This window comes from Stenella coeruleoalba (genome assembly GCF_951394435.1).
Source record: "Stenella coeruleoalba genome assembly, chromosome: 1".
NCBI classification, from domain to species: Eukaryota; Metazoa; Chordata; class Mammalia; order Artiodactyla; family Delphinidae; genus Stenella; species Stenella coeruleoalba.
The window spans coordinates 100984531-101002602 of NC_137169.1; the positions used below are offsets into that span (position 1 = coordinate 100984531).

At 46.5% G+C, this 18072-nt stretch overlaps 1 long non-coding RNA gene across 1 annotated transcript in view; it reads left to right on the plus strand.

Annotated features, from left to right (window-relative positions):
- The first annotated feature begins 4647 nt into the window (after nucleotides 1-4647).
- LOC307192930 overlaps nucleotides 4648-18072 on the plus strand; it is a 97025-nt gene continuing 83600 nt past the window's right edge. Inside the window, exons 1-2 of the long non-coding RNA XR_013830197.1 lie at nucleotides 4648-5016; nucleotides 5670-5800. This is a non-coding gene — a long non-coding RNA (uncharacterized lncRNA). The remainder of the gene's footprint in view (nucleotides 5017-5669; nucleotides 5801-18072) is intronic.

Here is an 18072-nt window from a genome sequence, read left to right on the forward strand (position 1 = left end):
AACGAGGGGAACAACTCCTTTGTTATGTGCGTGAGGAGAAACCATTTGAGCGGAATTTGGCGCTTTTGGCTCTCAGTCCAGTGCTTAGCACTGGCTGTCTCTCTGGGGAGCTGGCGAAGGAGGGTGCAGAGGAGGATGGCTCGGGGCAGGAGATTTACCCATGCCCCAGACTCTGGCAGCAGCGACTGGTTGTTGCTTCTCTTCTCAGCAGAGATGACAGAAAGTGTCAAAGCCACATAGTCACTGGAGGCAAAGTCTGAACGCTTGAGATAAGATCTAGTGACTCATCCGGTCGTGGGCTTGGGACTCTGAGAATCCCTGCGGGTTACCTACACTGATAGCTGAGCTAATCTTAGGAAGGTGGACAGGGGCATCTTCTGGTGTTTATATTTTGAAATTTCCCCTTTTCTCCTCCATTCAGGAAAAATGAGTTTTATCTTTGTGTTGTGAAGCTGAGGAGGCCTCTGGAAGCCTATCATCAGTGAACGACAAAGTCAAGGTGTGAACACTAGGGACAGAGAGCCTTGGGCTCAAGCAGCCCCCTTCCCTTCTTCCTCTCTGCCCTTTGATGTCCACTCATTTCCAGTAACCTGTGCTGATGTGCAGATCAACCAACGCAGGTTCTCTTAGAGGTACAGAGGTTACCCCTGCTGTCCCCTGCCTCAGTGGGGCCCATCTGAAAGGGTGTCTCTTTTTTTAAAAAGTGCAGCTGTTTCTGCTTTAGCTGGAGCTCTCCTTAGTTCATTACCCCCACCTCCCATCATTATCATTGTTTTTTGCTACATTTCACATCTCTAAGTGCCCCTTAGAGTCCTCTGTTGGGACTTGCCCAGTCCTCTGGCGGTGGAGGGCTCCTCCTGCCAGTTGGTATTTCTAAACTGCAATCCCTTCCCTTGGGCTCTTTTCCACTTCCCCACAACCTCTTGCCCACCTGGCAGCTCTTAGGGGTGACTGATGGTGTTGTCTCCCATTATGTTGCCAGAGGGGAGAAGGTGAAGAGGCTGAGTGAAAGAGAGGGGCCTGGGTCTAGGGGTAGGTGGGCTTGTTTCCCTGAAGGGGCCTGGAGGTCCTTTTTTTAAAAATAATTAATTAATTAATTAATTTTTGGCTGCATTGGGTCTTCATTGCTGCGTGCGGGCTTTTCTCTAATTGCAGCGAGTGGGGGCCACTCTTCGTTGCGGTGCACGAGCTTCTCATTGCGGTGGCTTGTCTTGTTGTGGAGCACGGGCTCTAGGCATGCAGGATTCAGCAGCTGTGGCACAGGCTCAGCAGCTGTGGCGCACGGGCCCAGTTGCTCCGCGGCTGTGGGATCTTCCCGGACCAGGGCTCGAACCCGTGTCCCCTGCATTGGCAGGCAGATTCTTAACCACTGCGCTGCCAGGGAAGTCCCTGGAGGTCCTTTTTAATACCTTAAATTTCATGCAAGGACTCTTTGTGGTCAATAACGTAAGTTTTTATTTAAAAAGCAAGTTTTAGAAAGGACTGCTCCCCCTCCCCCCAGCATTGATGTTCTGGCATGAGAATAGTTTATTCTTAAACAAGACATAAAAAGAATTTACCGTAACATTGATTATATTAAAATAAAGAATTTATGTTTATGAAACATCTTAAAGACAAGTTGTACACTGGGAGAAGATATTTGCAATACGTGTAACTTGCAAAGGATCAGTATCAAGATTATACATGCAGAATTCTTGCAATTCAATAAAAGGAGAATGAACAACTCAATAGGAAAGGGATAGATGACATGAACAGGGGTTTTACAGAAAAGGAAATTTATATGGCTAAGAAACATGTGGAGAGGTATTGAGTCTCATTAGTTATCAAGGAAAAATAAATTAAGACAACAATGAGTTAACATTTATCTGACTGATTGGCAAAAATTACAAAGTCTTAATACAGGGCATTGGAAAAGATGTAGACATTCATTCATTTATTCAATAAAAATTAATCCAACCCTACTTTGCACTAGTTACTCTTTTAGGTGCTCAGGACATAGCAGTGAGCAAAAAGACAAAAATGCCAGTTCTTGTGGTGGCTTACATTCTTCTGGGAGGAGATGGGCAATAAGCAATAAATATAATAATTAGCTAGTTATATAGTGTGCTAGAAAGGGAGATGTAGAAAGAGGTGAGGATAATTGAGCATGATGGTGGGGCTGGTGAGGTTAATTTAAATTTAAATGGAGTAAGTCAGGGTATGCCTCATTGAGAAAGTGACATTTGAGAAAGATTTGAAGGGAGTGAGGGAGTGAATTGTGCAGTGCCTGGGGGAAGAGCATTTCTGGCAGAGGGGTTAGCCAGTGTAAGAGCCCTGAGGTGAGAGATAACAGGATTTCTTATACCTTGTCAGTGGAATGTAACTTAGTACAACCTCTTTGAAAAAATGGTTTGGCATTATCTTGTAAATTTAAACAGCAATTCTACTCCTAAGTATATAACCAAAAGACACTCTTTTAGATGTGTGCTGGGGGAATGTACAAAAAATGTTCATAGCAGCAATGCTTACAATTGCAAAAAAAATGAAATAACTCAAATGTCCACACATGGGGTTTTAAACCATACTGTCAAGGTATAAGTTCCAGTTATATACTGCTGTAAAACAAATCCTTGTTTAGTGGCTTAAAACAATGAGAATCATTTTGTTATCTTTCATGGTTTCTGTTGGTCAGAAATTTGGATAGGTCATAGAAGGAATGGCTTGTCTCTCCTCCACAACATCTGGGGACTCAGATGGAAAGACTTGACGATTGCAGTGATTCAACAGCTGGGATCTAGAATTATATGGAGATGTCAGGAGTCACGTAGTTTGTGGTTGATACTGGCTGTTGGTTAGGATCTGAACTGGGCTGTTGGACAGAAAACCTACACATGGCCTTTCCGTGTGGGATAGTTTGGACTTTCTCATAGCCTGGTGGCTGGGTTCCTAGAGTGTGTGCCCCTGAAGAGCAAAGCAGCAGTGCATGAACTTTTTATGATTTAACCTTTAAAATGACAGTGTTACTTCTGTCTCACTGTATTGATAGAGGCAGACACAAAGGTCCACCTAGGTTCAAGGGGAAGGGACGTGACACCACCACTCAATGGGAAGAATATCAGGACAGCATTGTAAGAAAAGCATGTGGGATGGGAGATACTGTTGTGACTATCTTTGAAAAATACAACTTGCCACAGTCTACCCTCTGGCCACAACAATTCAAATCACTCTCATACACAAAATATACTCATCCCCTCCCCTGAGACTTCCAAGGCTTATCCCATTATAGCATCGGCTTGAAGTCCATGATCTCATCATTTAAATCAGGTTCAAATGTGAATGAGGCTACTCTGATGAGGTCCTTAAGGATCAACTTGAGTATATTCTTCTCAATCTGAAGAACTGTGGACTAAAGAGATGTTTTCCGCTCCCCACATAGGCAACATAGAATGGTAGGTTAGGCGTATGTTCTAGACCCTTTGGTTCATAAAGAGGAAAATAGGAGGCATATAGCAGTCACTGGTCCCTAGTAATTCTGAAATCTATTTGAGTGCATATTGCAAGTTCGTTTCATAATTAGGGCTCAGTTCTGCTCTCTGGGAATTATTGTACGTAACTCTTGGCTCTCCCCTCTGGGATCTTGGGATTTTGATCTTACCTTCTGGGTCATTCTTCTTTTTACATGTAAAACAGCTCATGTTTACAGCCGAGTGATTTTCTGAGCCTACCTTCTGCTTAGAGAAGTTTGGGGGTTCAAAGCCCTCTTCATTTTGTATTGTCTGTCTCTCTCAATTGAAACTGGTATAATCCTTTGAAAACTTTGTGACCTTTTATGTATCAGTTTATAATCCACTCCATTAATCAAAAGCCATGTCCACAGTGATGTTTGAGATAAGGTCTTCTCTACATTGGGCTCCCAAGGAGGCTGCTTTGAAACAATGCCTTTGAGATATTACGAAGCTCTGTTTCTTAACAGAGAGAATCTGCAAGACATGCCCTTCAAATCATTATAAGGGAGGAGGCATTTTGGAATGGTGGAATAAGGACCTCTGAAAATCAGTTTCTCTATAAAAGCAGCTAGAACACTGGAAAAGAAATGCCAGAATCAGTTTTTCAGAATTCTGGAAATTAACAAAAGACTTGTAACAATTAGATGATTGTTTATTTTAAGAAGCCATCTTAGCAAAAACAGCAAGCTTTGTGATATTTTAACTTGCTCTTTTCCCATCCACTCTCCTCAGCTCTGTGGTAGACTTGAAAACCAACAACCTTGGAACTATGGAACCTGTGAAAACCAGTAGCCTAGCAATAACTGAAGGGGGCAGAATGGGTTTGTAGTGCCCCCAGAAGCCCCATCTCCAAGAATGAATAGAGAATTGTCATCCCTTGACCAGTCTGGCAGCTTCCTGGAAAAGTCCCACTCATAGCACTTATCTTGATTTGCCTGACTCAGGGTAGACTTAGTGAGGAAAGCTCTGTCCCTTGAGTATTTGTTAAAAACAATCAGCTGCAGTTGTTTAACATCATGCTACTTGAGGCAGTGATACCACTTAGGGCAAGAGACTGACCCCAAACTTGAAAGAAATATCTGAGGAATGAGATGTACATAGAGGGCTCCATCCAAGAAACTCAACAAGCTCCAAGTAGGATAAATTCAAAGATATCTACACACGTCATAGTCAAACTGTGGAAAGTCAAAGACAAAGAGAGAATATTAAAATAAGAGGGAAACAACTTATCATATACAAGTATTCCTCAATAAGATTAACAGCTGGCATCATGTCAGAAACTGTGGAGGCCAGAAGGCAGTGAAACGACATATCAAAGTACTGAAAGAGTCATAGTGTTAACCAAGAATTTTATATGGAGCAAGACCCTCCTTCAAAAAGGGAGAAATTATGGCATTCCAAGAGAAACAAAAAATTAATAAAAAAATTACTAGAACTTCCCTACAAAAAATACTAAAGGGAGTCCTTCAGGCTGAAATGAAAGGACACTCAACAGTAACTTGAATCCACATAAAGAAATAACTTCGTAAAGGTAACTACATAAGTAAATATAAAAAGCAGTATAAATATATTTTTGTTTGTAACTCTGTTCTTATCTGATTTAAAAGAAAATGCATAAATCAATAATTACAAAATTGTGTTGATGGGTTTACAAGGTATAAAGATACAATTTATATGACAGTAACAGCACAAAGGAGGCAGGGAGTGAATAAAACCATATTAGAGCAAAGTTTTATACTATTGAAATTAAGTTGGTATTAATCTAAATGAGAATGTTTTAGTTAAGATGTTAATTATAATATTCCACCACTAAGGCAACCACTAAGAAAATAACTAAAAAAATGAAAGGAAACAACAAGGGAATTAAAATGGTACACTAGAAGATATCTGTTTGACATAAAAGAAGGCAGTGATGCAGTAATAGAGGAACAAAACCCGTAAGACATATAGAAAACAAATAGCAAAATGGTAAGTGTAAATTCTACCTTATTAGTAGCTACATTAAATATAAATGTTCCCCAAATGGGAACAACCCAAATGTCCATGAACTGATGAATGGATAAATAAAATGAGATATATGCATACAATGGAACATTATTTGACAATAACACAAAATAAAGTACAGATACTATTAGACACCGATAGATACCGATACTATTATTGTCTTTTTTTTTTTTCTTTCAGAATTGGAAACTAGGGCATTAGAGAGGTTAAGTAAGCTGCCTAAGATTACACAGCTAGTAAGTGGTGAAGCTGCGATTCTCACCGAGGAGGAGGCCATCAAGGCTGGAGCTGGTGGGTGAGGATAAGAACAGGTAGGAGATGGGGCTGGAGGCATGTGGAGGGTCTGGGTCATGTCTAGCCTTGTAGGCTATGGGAAAGGAGTTTGAATTTTATTCTGTGTGCATGAGAAACTATCAAAAAGATTTAAGCAGGAGAGTGCATGATTTAATGTACATGTAAAAAAGCAAGTGATGAACTTTGTTTTCTTAAAAAGTTATATTTTATGAGTTTTAAAAAATAAATGTATTATTTTTAGTTTTGGCTGCGTTGGGTCTTTGTTGCTGCGTGGGCTTTCTCTAGTTACAGTGAGCAGGGGCTACTCTTCGTTGTGGTGCGCGGGCTTCTCATTGTAGTGGCTTCTCTTGTTGTGGAGCACAGGCTCTAGGCACATGGACTTCAGTAGTTGCAGCACGCAGGCTCAGTAGTTGTGGCTCACGGGCTGTAGAGTGCAGGCTCAGTAGTTGTGGTGCATGGGCCTAGTTGCTACACAGCATGTGGGATCTTCCTGGTCCAGGGCTCCAACCCGTGTCCCCTGCATTGGCAGACAGATTCTTAACCACTGCGCCACCAGGAAAGTCCCATATTTTATGATTATAAAACCTAAAATTGTTCATTTGGAAAATACAGAAAAGCATGAAGTCGAAAATAAAAATCACCTCTAATTCCACCCCTTGTAGACAATAGGTAATCACTCTTAACCTTGGAATATAGTAACCTTGGCATATAGTTTTCTAATCATTGATAAATATTTATATTTTAGCATAACTGGAATGATTACCCTACACATATTGTTCTGCCAGCCAGCACTTAAGAAAAATAGTGTGTCAAGTGATAGTTTTGTTCCAAGGTTTTGCAGGAAGAAATGGGCATTGGCGGGAGTGGTAGGAGAACCTGAGGAGTGGAGTAAGGGGATGGAAAGAAAGAAGCCCATTGTGTTCCAGGGGGATTAGCCCAGCAGCAAGATGGATCGTGTCTGGGGCATGGGTTTAGGTTGTCAAATTGGAAGGCTGCTTTTGAACCACATATGAGCTCACTGAAAACTCCAGTTTCTTTGAGTTCTCTAAGAGCCAGACTAGAGACTACACCTCTTCTTCCCCACAGGCCTTGGCCACAAAACCCCAGCTCTCCTGTGCAGCTCCTAAAGTGGAGAGATTGTCCTTCTGTGCTGTTCTGTGTGCCTCCCTCATCCTCATCTTCCCCTCTGCTTTCACTAGATCATAATTCTGGAGTGAGAGGGTGGGTATGTCGTATGCTTCAGCCTGCCCCTCTTGTTCACAATTGCAGTACATCACCAATTCTGTATCAGGCCCAGCGATAAGTACGTTATATATATATTGCTTAAATTTATTTATCCTATCTCCTCCTGTTCTCTGAGGCAAGTCGTATTAGCTCTTTCACTGGTGAGGAAACTGAAACCCAAAGAAGTAACAACATCTAGAAAGTGGCAGAGCCAGTTGAACTTGAGTATGTCAGACCCCGAATTCCATGTGTTTAACCACTTCTTCATACAGCCTATGTCCCCTCCAAACCCTCTATCATCAGTCTGTCTTGTTGGTGGCAGAAGTTCAGTCTCCATCTCATGCTAGGTTGGGGCTGGCCTGAGGTATGAGCACAGGTTACTGGTGGGGCCAGCCAGCCCTAAAGCCTGGGGTATTTAAGATGTGCAGATAATCACCCAGGCTGAAGAACTACCATGAAGATCCAGCAGGGAGAGGAAGCTGGTTTGGGGGAATCAGGACCACCTCCTGTTTAAAAATCAGGGCTGCGCGAGCCACAACTACTGAGCGCGCGAGCCACACCTACTGAGCCCGCATGCCACAACTACTGAAGCCTGCGTGCCTAGAGCCCGTGCTCCGCAACAAAGAGAAGCCACTGCAATAAGAAGCCCGTGCACTGTAATGAAGAGTAGTCCCCGCTCGCCGCAACTAGAGAAAGCCCGCACGCAGCAACAAAGACCCAGTGCAGCCAGAAATAAATAAATAAACAAACAAAAAATCAGGGATGAAAGTATGAATGCTCACACCCATCAGGGCGTCCGCCACAGCTGGACTGGATCAGGTTGGAGTAACTTCCCCAAAGCCAACTGGGAAAATCTCCAGGATGCCAGGCCACCAGGCAGCGTTCCCAGGGAAGCCCACCCGGCTGCGGCCCCCTCCCTCCATTCATGGAAAAGTACAGGCAGTGCTGGTGCCCCGCAAATGTCTGGCTGCACTCTGGACTCACAACTGCAAGCTCTGATTGGTTTGTCCTTGGTCCAGGGCTGGAGGAAAATAGTTTCCCAAAAAAACAGTTTAAAAAAAATGTGGAAAATATCCACAGCCCGTGTGTCTGAGCCGGGGCGGGAAGTGTTCTAGACAGCCTTGCAGAGAAGATTCCGAGGTCCTCATGCGAAGAGGCAGGAAGGAATGTGAAACCGTATCACCCGGAGGAGAAATGCACAGTATGCCTTTCACTTTCGGCCTGCTCTAGGAAGGAGTCGGGTGTGGATCATGCTGGCAAGTCTCGGCTTCCTGAGAAACTGCCTCAGACAGCAGTGGTTCAGCGGGTGGGCCAGGCAGGATACCTGTCTGTGGAGAATCACCCAGGTGCTCAGTGGGGACCTGGAACTCGCATCAGTTTCTTCATGGACGCTGGGGTTGCCCAAGCCTCCCAGTGCTAACCTAACTCTCTTGTTATCTCTTCCTCACTTCCTCCCTTTTATGGGGATTCACAGTTTTACATATGATCTCGTTTGACACTGCAGCAAATGAGGAAGTGGGGAATAGATATGGATATTACCGGACGTATTGCATCAAAGAAGAGATAAAGTTAAGGGAGGCCATCTTCCTAGGGCCACATAGACCTCAGTCTTCTGTGAATCCAGTGTCCTCATGCTAGACCATGACGTGCCTTACAACCTTGTGCCCTAGACGCTCTGTGGGCCCCTGCCGTTGTTATTTCAGAAGCAGGAAGTGCTGGGGAGTGAGTGCTCTGTAGTCAGGAGGCCAGCCTTCTGTGGCATTGCACCTGACCCGTAGTTGGCTTACTGATTGTGTGAGAGAATGAATGTGTGAACTTGGGCAAGGCACTTCACCTCCCTGTGCCTCAGTTTCCTCACCTGCACAATGCCAAGTGTGGAGCTGGGTAACCTCTAAGTCCTTTCCCATTCCAGAGTTTTGAGGTGCTTGCTGTATTTTCTGATGAAACACAGACTTCCTAGGCCCTGCCAAAGGTCTTCGTCCTGGTCCACTCAGCCACGTTTCCCAGCACAGACTCTGCCGTGACCTTCCCTGATACCCACCTTGCCCTGGAGCAGCGGGCCAAGTGCAGACTGAAAGCTCAAGGCCTGCTTTTGCCTCTGTATCTTGACACAGAGCACAGGCCAGCTTGCACATAGATGCGTGTTTGATGCCCTGAATGACTCAGCCCTGGGACTCCAGAGTGAGGCTGGGGCTTGGGTAAGAAAGTGAAAGGTGTGGGAGAAATTCATGTGTGTCAGTGCTGGGGGCGGAGTGTGAGGCCTTCAGCCAAGGATCAGGGTCAGGGGCTGAGGTTTTTGACCAAGAAAGGGAGAAATGCTGTGACTCCATCACCCTGAGTCAAATGTCTTCTGGATCTAGACTGAATGTTGTGGTGTGTGTATATTTCCTTTTTGTGGTCTTAGTAGCTGGGTGTCCTTGATGGGACTAATGGTATGGGGCACAGAAAGGCAGGTGATGGGCTCTGACAAGTGTCAAGGAGCTGAGTTCCCGAAGGTGCTCAAGGGCCTTGGAGGGCTTGTTTTTCACACCCTGTGGTTGGCTAAGCATCGTTCGTCTGGAGGTTCTGTGGACAAGGCTCCTCTGCATCCTGGCCTGAGCTGGTCCAGTGGTGCTGGTGGTGTGGGGAGAGCATGTAGAAGCTCCCTGGGAATGGGAGGACCGGCACGGGGCTGAGAGTGGGGCTGCATTTCTGTCTGGGCTGGAACGCTTACTTCTGTGTGTGTGCAGATGGCAGAGGGGGTGGAAGGCGGCAGTGTGGCTCCAGGCTTCCTAAGCCCACCATGTTGGAAATCCAGTTTATTGAATTTACAGTAAAGGTTTTATGGGCCTTTCCTGGAAGCCTCTCAATATGCTGGCAGTTCGGTGGCTGGTGTCTGGTTTGCTTGGGAGAGGTTGAGTCAGGCCTTGCTTTGATGGAAAGTTCCTCTCCCTGGGTCACTGGAGAGGAGCAGGCTGGGGGCCTGAGCGGGCCTGCCAGGTTCTTGGAGGGGATGACTGTCCTGCAGCTTGGTCCTGAATGGGCCCCCACTTGTTTCCTGTCTTCTCAGGGGAAACTGTGATCCAAAGTCACCACAGTTAGTAAAGCCATTTTCATTATTTTCCACATGTTGTTTTTTTTTAATATCTTTATTGGAGTAAAATTGCTTTACAATGGTGTGTTAGTTTCTGCTTTATAACAAAGTGATGTGTACAGCTATATATATACATATATCCCCACATACATATACATATATCCCCATATACATATATATATATCTCCTCCCCATTTTCCACATGTTTGAAAAGCATGAGGTGCTGGTCCACCGAGCAAACATAAGCCAACTCCGTAAGAATGGATTTGCTGATTGTAAACAGCAGGAACATACAGACACAGGGCCGCATCTGGATCGAGAGCCCTTCGGCCTGGCATGAAGTGCTACCCGCTGGGCCTTACCAACTTCTCTGTCTGGCCTTTCCACCATCCTCTTGGACTTGCACTTTATGCCTTCCTCGCCACGAAGCGCCCATTCTGACCCCAGGACCCCTGATTTCAGGGGGAGAAGAGCAGGGGCTTGGGCTCTAGGATCTTTGAAGGTCCAGAAGTCCAGTCCATGAGTGTGGGAGGCTCCCTCCTGCCAAGGCCCTGACATGGAAACTGATTCACAAGTCAACAGCCTTCCTTTGGCTTTTCATGAGACTGTTGGGTCCTGCAGTGCTGGCTCACTAGTCCTTTCCCATGTACCTTCTGTTTAAGCATTGATGTCACTGATGTTCTGTTCTTTACATTCATAAAACAGAACATGCTGCCTGGCATTTGAATGACAATTGTGAAAATCAGTTAGGTTGTTAAGGTTTCTCTGGGCACTGATGTGTGTCCCTTTCTGTGAAGCTGTCAAGGAAGATTCTCTAGGAGCGAATATTGGCCCTCCACAGCACGAGTGGTCAGCCACCTTTCTGATGGTCCCAGGTCCGGGACCCAGCGAGCTGCCCACCATCAGAGAAACCAGCTGTGGTTTTCATGACTGCTCTGAAGGGTGATTGGCCTGGGTCATCTCTAAGCTTCCTAACCCGAGGTTCAAGGGGGAGGCCATTTGGAGTGAACGAGTCTCAGCTTTGGAGTTCAAGTCCCAGCTCGCATACATACTTGGTTTCCTTCTCTGCAGAAAAGGAGGTAGTAATATCAAGGCTGCTGTGAGGAAGAAATGAAACAACGTGGAACTGGGATGGCAGTTCACTATTATTCTCTTCTCTTCATTTCAAGTCAATCGTGTGCTTAGGGTATGGGCTCCACACTGTAAACAATCCCGCATTTAAAACTAAACAACCGCTTAGCGTCATTTGATACGTGATTATAGACACACATGAGTGTTTGCATCTTGTTTTGATTTCTCCCCACTGTCCGTGTTTCCGGCCTGTATGTCTGGGTGAGTGTGTCTGTCCTGGATGGCAGAACCCCGAGGGACTCCGAGCCACGCTGGGCACAGTTATGTGCCTCGTGATGGTGATGATGCTAATGACACCGTCTTATATTTATGATTACATTTGACTTTCACAGTAACCCTGGGAGGAAGGAAGGACTAAGGAGGTGAAGGTCACAGTTGCTTAGACTGCCTAGGGACACACAGCTAGGGTAGCAACAGGACCAGGCCTGGAACACAGGCCCCGTTGTGGATTGAACTGAAGAACTTCTTAGGATTGCCTTCTCTTTGCCACCCTCCAACCCCTTCCGAGACTTTCTTTTGTTTAATGTGCTCCTGACCCCCTTTTTTCTGGGCTTGGCTTGAGTTCCAGTGATCAAATAAACGGCTCATTTTCCATGTGGGCTCTAAGCAGCATAATCTAAAAGACAGGGAAGACTTTTCCTCAGACCCTCCGGGCCTGGGTGTCTGGGGTAGCTGAGGGTTAGTCGCCTGCAGCCTGAAGGCCCTGGGGAAGCAGAGCTGTGGGCCCTGAAGCCAGAACTGCGCAGAGGAACATGGCCCTTTGTCCAGGGATCTGCAGGCTAACTGCTTTAGACAGTGATGCTCAGCAGGTCAGTCTTTTTTCCTCCGTAAATTAATTAATGTGATGGTTCATTCACGCCTCTGGCACGAGTGGCATGTGATACTCAGTGTTTCGTCATTCACAGGAAAGGTGAGGTCCTCCCTGGCCTTGAGGATTTTGCAGTCGGTTGATGAGTCAACTAAACAATGGAAATAGACAAACAGAAGCACCAGAGAATAAAGATTTGTAAAGAAAAACATTGTTGGCAAAGCCAGGGTTTAAATCCTGGCTCTGTGTGGGAAGCAGGGGTTTGGCTGAGAGGCTGGGAGTCCCGGGTGTGAGATACAAAGGGCCTGGCTTCCGGTCACCTGTTTGGGGGAAAGGCGAGGTGAGTGTGAGCGACTCAAAGCTTTCAGTTGTGCGCCAGCCTGGCTCCTGATCGGACAGGGCATCTACCCTAAGTGCGACTAACCCATGGGCCTGCCAGTGACTTGGTTGTTTGAAATGGTGAGCCAGACCAAGTGAGATGCCCCTCTAACTATTCTGAACCAGAAAACACTGAGAGAATGAAATAGCCACGGGAGCTGAAGCTGCAGATTCACGACATGCGAGGGGAGGGCGGCCAGGCTGGCCGAATGCGAGCCTGCATTCGAGAGAAGCAGGTGCTCTGACAGCAGGAGCCGTGAGGTGGGGAAAAGCTCAGCTTCGGGAATCAGAGAGCTGCTCAGCGAGAGGCGAGAGGAGGGCACAGAAGGAAGTGAAGCCATGTTAATGGTGGAAAGTTAGATGGGAGATGTACAGACTCTGCTGTTGAGCGCCCCAGGGCTGCTGCAGGTCCAGAACCAACCTCCAGGTGCCGTGCCCACCCCCGATGCCAGGCTGCTTGGCTTCCCTGGGTCCCTGTGTCCATGGCTCTGTCCAGAGATCCCCACGACCAGAGGAAACATTGGTCAGTCTTAGGCTCATGCAAACGAAAGATACATTAGCCTAAATAACATCTGAGACCCCTGGAGAATGAGGATCGGTGGAATGGCCGTGGGTGCGCATACACACATACTCACGTGTGCACACACGTGTATCTTAATTTAAATGGACTTGCAGGCTCAGTTCCGGTATGGAAGTTCTGTGAGTGTGGAGCGGCCGGGCTGTGGGGAGTGCCAAGCGGTGGGACGTGGGCTGGATCAGCAAGGGAAGCCAAGCGTCCCGTCCTGGGGAGTCCAGTTGGAAGAACTAATGGGTCATGGCAATAGAAGCTGCCAATTTTAGTTTCCTTCAGGATGTAGATGTCATTTAAAGTCAGACTATTTCCTAATACTTGTGCCCAGAAAATGATTTATTGGAGAATGCTAATGCTGTTCTCTGCGTCCGACGTGGGCAGCGTGATTCTGTCCCAGAGCGGAGGACATGTGGCCTGATGGGAAGCAACTCAGTGCTGTCCCTAGAGGCCGCTTCTAGGCAGTGTTTATCTTGTCCGCCCCCAGACCCTCCACTATGGCCAACTTTCCCTCATGTTAATTCTTCAGATACCTTCAATGTGTGTCATCTGTACATATCCTTTTGGTACTCAATCACCTACCATTTTGTCTGTTGCCCTTAGAGGTTTGTGTTTGGGGGTTTATTGTTTCCTCTGCTTCCCTGAACCCTGGATCCGGGGTCAGGATTCCCTGTTCTGGCACTCTGTGCTGTGTGACCTTTGGCAAGGCATGAACATCTCTGAACTGTAAAGTAGGAACAATGATATCACAGCAGGCTATGTTCAAGGGACAGGGATCAAATGCCAATGTTTGAGAAAGCTTTTAAACTCTGAATTATGGTGCTAAGTGAGGAACTGATATTATTTTCTTCTTGTAAGGCCTGTGCTTTATAGTTTTTCATGGTTTTCTCATACCCCAACCCCAATCCCAACAAAATTAGCACACTGATGAGCAAATAGGAGGAGCTCAATGAATAATTGTCGAATGTGATCATCGCTGTTTTCATCTTCACAAATTCCTTATTATGCCTATCTGGTGCTGCACAGAGAACTCACCCTCCCTGCGATGTTGACAGATAAGCATGGACACACACATGACCATGGGAAGGCATCAGGAAGTTACATAACTTGCCAGTAGAGAATAAACGTCAATTACACATAAAGGTTAAGAGTACTTTGGAGGTTAGAAAAAGCAGTGAGTGAATAATTGAGGTAAGAAAGTAGCTTGTGGGAGCACCTTTAAGATACAGATTGAGGCAGGGTGGAGCAGGGGAACCGCTCTTACGTGATTAATGTAAGAAAACCTTCGAGAGGAAGTGGGTTCTCAGGAGCAGGTAGACTGGAGGAAGGGATGGGCTCAGTGAAGAGGTGGCCAGGGAGCATTCCAGGCACATGAGTGTCACTTCTGCAGGCTGAGGTGCTGAGATGGCCTAGGGATGGCTCACTCCTTTCCACAGCTTGGAATGTCTAGAGGTGTGTTTGCATGTATGTGCACATATATGTGTGTGTGCATATGTGTGTTTGTGTGTGTGTGTGTAGATGCTAGGGTAGGAGGAGGGCAAGGGACAGTGAGAGTGGGTGAAAGGAAAGGAGGACTTGGTGGGAGAGTTGGAGAATATATGAAATTGATGAGCCGTCGGTGTGAGATGTTAGAGGAACCCCATAAAGAGATTTCTTTACACTATATCCAATAAAGATGCCCCACCTTCTTTGTTTGGGTTCAGAACTTGGACTTGGGACCAGATTAAAATCAGAGGAAAGGATAAGGTTAGGGATGACGGCAGAGTAAAGAACTCAGGTCCTGAGATTCACACGGTGACGCGCAGACCTCACTGGAGTTTAGTTGAGCCTTGGCCAGTTGATCTGGCACCTTTCCTTTTGAAGGTTTATCATTGGAATTGAGCTTTTATTTACGTGCTGCTCATTTTGGAGAACCGTTGTCGAAACCCCCAAGTTCCCATTTGTCCTAGGCCTCAGGCATGAGTGATGTGATCAGGCAGGCGCTACGCCGTTGGTCTGGACTTTTGAATGTGCACGTCCCCTTGAAGTGAGGAGAAGGACTGGGCTTCCCTCTGCCCAAGCCAACAGTCAGACATGATCTCAGCATGGCCACTCCTTAGAGGGAGGGGGGAGGCGCAGGACTATTTCATCCCATTTCCAAATGCAGAAACTGAGGCCTTGAGCAGTGAGAGGAGCTTCGTAAACACGAGATAACGAACTAGCTGCAGAGCTGAGAAAAAATTGGGCTTTGGCTCGGGGTGTCCAGTGCAGTTAATGGGTGTGGGTGTACCTGTTCCTCTCTGGTCCGCCTAAGTCTTCAGATGGGACATAGGAGATGACTTCGTTTGAAAACAGACACTGTTTCCTAAGAAAGCATGTGTGGCACTGGGAGAATTACATACTCTTTAGAAGCCCAATGTCCTCATCTGTCAACAGGGAATCATGGTAATAGCTACCTCATACCACTGTTGTGATGGGTCATTGAGGTCAGAGTGGATCTAAATCTCAGGATCCAATTTCTGACCCCCTTGCTGAACACGAGGCACTACAATGCCCACTTGGTGGAGATTATGTCCACTTGACCTGGGCCCACTCTCGGTTACCCCGTTCAGTGGTGGGAGCCATGATCCAGTCAGCCTAGGCACCAGCTGACCTAACGTAGGTCTGTATCCTGTTGGATTTACTTTCCTAGTTATGTTATCACAGTACAGGAGGGAGCTAGCTTTGAGTGTCTACTGTGTGCTGGGCAATTTCTAGGTGCTCTCCATAAATGATTTTATTGAATTCATATCACAGTCCTGTGATGGATGTTATCAAACTAAGGGTTTGCATTCCCCAAGAAATTTTTTACCTGGGTAGTCCTGGATGCTGAGTGGTAGAAAGAAAGGAAAGACTGGTATTTTCAGAATCCGCATCGAAGAGGCCATGAAGCCGTGTGTCTGTAAAACCCACCTTCCTTTTCTCAGCTCCACATACTCTTCAACTTACTGCAAGGCTTGTAGTCTTGGTACTCATTGGAGGAGGTTGACCACACCCTTCTTGAAGCTCTCTTCCATGGCTTCAGTTCGTTTCTGGTTCTCCTTCCACCTCAGTCTTTCCTCTTAGTCTCTGTGGGGGGCAGCTGTTCTTCTGCCTGCCCCTTAAAAATTAGCTTTCCCTAAGGGCCTGCCCTCAGCTTTTTTCTCTCTTCATACTGAGTACTCACCTTAAAAGACATTTTCTCTTCCAATGCCAGACATTGCTCATAACCCCACATTAGCTCCCAGAGCTCCAGACTAAATAGTCAGCTAACAGTCACCTCCCAGAAATTTCCTCTTGGTTGTCCCTCAGGCACATCCAATCCTACGTGCTCAGAATTGAGCTCACTGTCTTTCTTCCTCATCAGCTCCTTCTCTTAATTTCTGGTTTGATGAATGACATCACTATCAAGTTAGCCTCCCAAGCCTGAGGCTAGGAATTAGTCTAGATTCCCCTATTTCCTTTAGCCTCCACACCCAATCCATAACCCGGGCCTGGAGACCCTGTTGCCTTCACCTCTCTTCCTCCTTGCCATCTGGATCCTCAATTTAGACCCTCAGGTTTTTTGTATGCAGTTCAGCTTCTGTTTCCTTTGCCAGAGAAATCCTTTTAAATCTGTAAAACAGATTTGTGCCTCTGTGGCTTCTTTCACCTTCAGGATGGAGGCCAAACCCTCCATGATCTGACCCAATTTACTCCCCCCCAGCTAGCTCTCTGGCCATGACCCCATCTTCCCCCTCTCTCCCAGATGGGGCAAGAACACTTCAAGTCTGTGCTATTCTGTCTGGAAGGCCTGTGTCCCACTTATCTGTCTGGCAAACATCTCGGCTGGAGGGTCACCTCTCTTGGGAAGACCTTCCTGACCCACCACTTCTGCCTCTGCACGCCCACCGTCCTTCACACACATCTACCACGACTGGTGGGACTTCCTCAACCAGGCTGAAACCCTCTTGAGAGAGCGATCATGTCTTAGCCACACGTCTCCCTAGTGTCTGTCGTGGTGTTCAGCACATAATGGGAATCCAACCAATATTTGTTGAATGAACTAGTGTGGAGCCTAACGGAACATTGAAATCCGTGCGGCTCTACGCAGACGTGAGGGGCGGTGAGCGCTTGTTCCTGCCGCTAGAGGGCACCCTCGCCGTGTGCTTCGCTGGAGGCCGAGCCAAGTAGGGCACCTCCTCGGGCGGCTTCTCATTGCGAGCTACAAGCCTGGCCACTGAGTGCTCCCTGTGGGCTGTGCTGTCCCCTTACGAGGCTCCTGTCATTCCCTTTAGATGTGTCCTTTATTTCTTCTCATTACGCCTGCCTCACCTCGTGCTCCCCCTGGACGTACACCATCTTACACTGCGGCAAATCCACGCCTTTCCGTACTTCCTTTAGCGGTAGCCAATAAAATCTCAACTCGAGCTAAGACACTGATAAATAACAAGTTCTGAGGGTATCATCTTCCTGGTGACACAGCTGCGTCTTAACAACTGCTTTTAACGCCTTTGAGTAACATGTGTGCTGGTGGTGGGACATATTTGGTGGGAGAGGTGGGGATGCCCTCAGAGCCCCTCCAATCACACCGTTCAGGGGCTTGCCCGTGAGTGCTCAGCCCCGGCTTGACGCGCGAAGGCACACATCCATCCGCATGCCACTTACATCACACCTCACCTACGGAGTGTAGTGGCCACCTCTGGAAGTGTGTCCGGTTTTGAACTGGGCTGTACTTTCATTTTGTAGAAAATGCTGTAAAGTAATGCATTCTTCAGTTTCATTAGTAAAGTTTCTTCCTCATAGAAAGTTTTACAGTGCTTTGTGTTGTGAAACCACACTTGAATTATTGTGTTCAGTTATGCACACATCTTTTTAAAGAGAATGGGAATTATCCAAGAATAATATAAAAATGGTGAAGCTCTGGGAACTGTGCCATTTGAGGGTCAGATGAAGAAATGGGGACTGTGTAGACTGGAGAAGAAAAGATGTAGGGAAAGTGTGATGGCTTCGTGTCATGTGGGTGCTTCTGTTTCCACCAAGGTATAATAAAAGAATAAAAAATCGTTTTTCAATACCAAGGAAGCTCCTGGGCCTTCTTTTGTAGTGCAGAATCTGGGGAGTGAGGTAA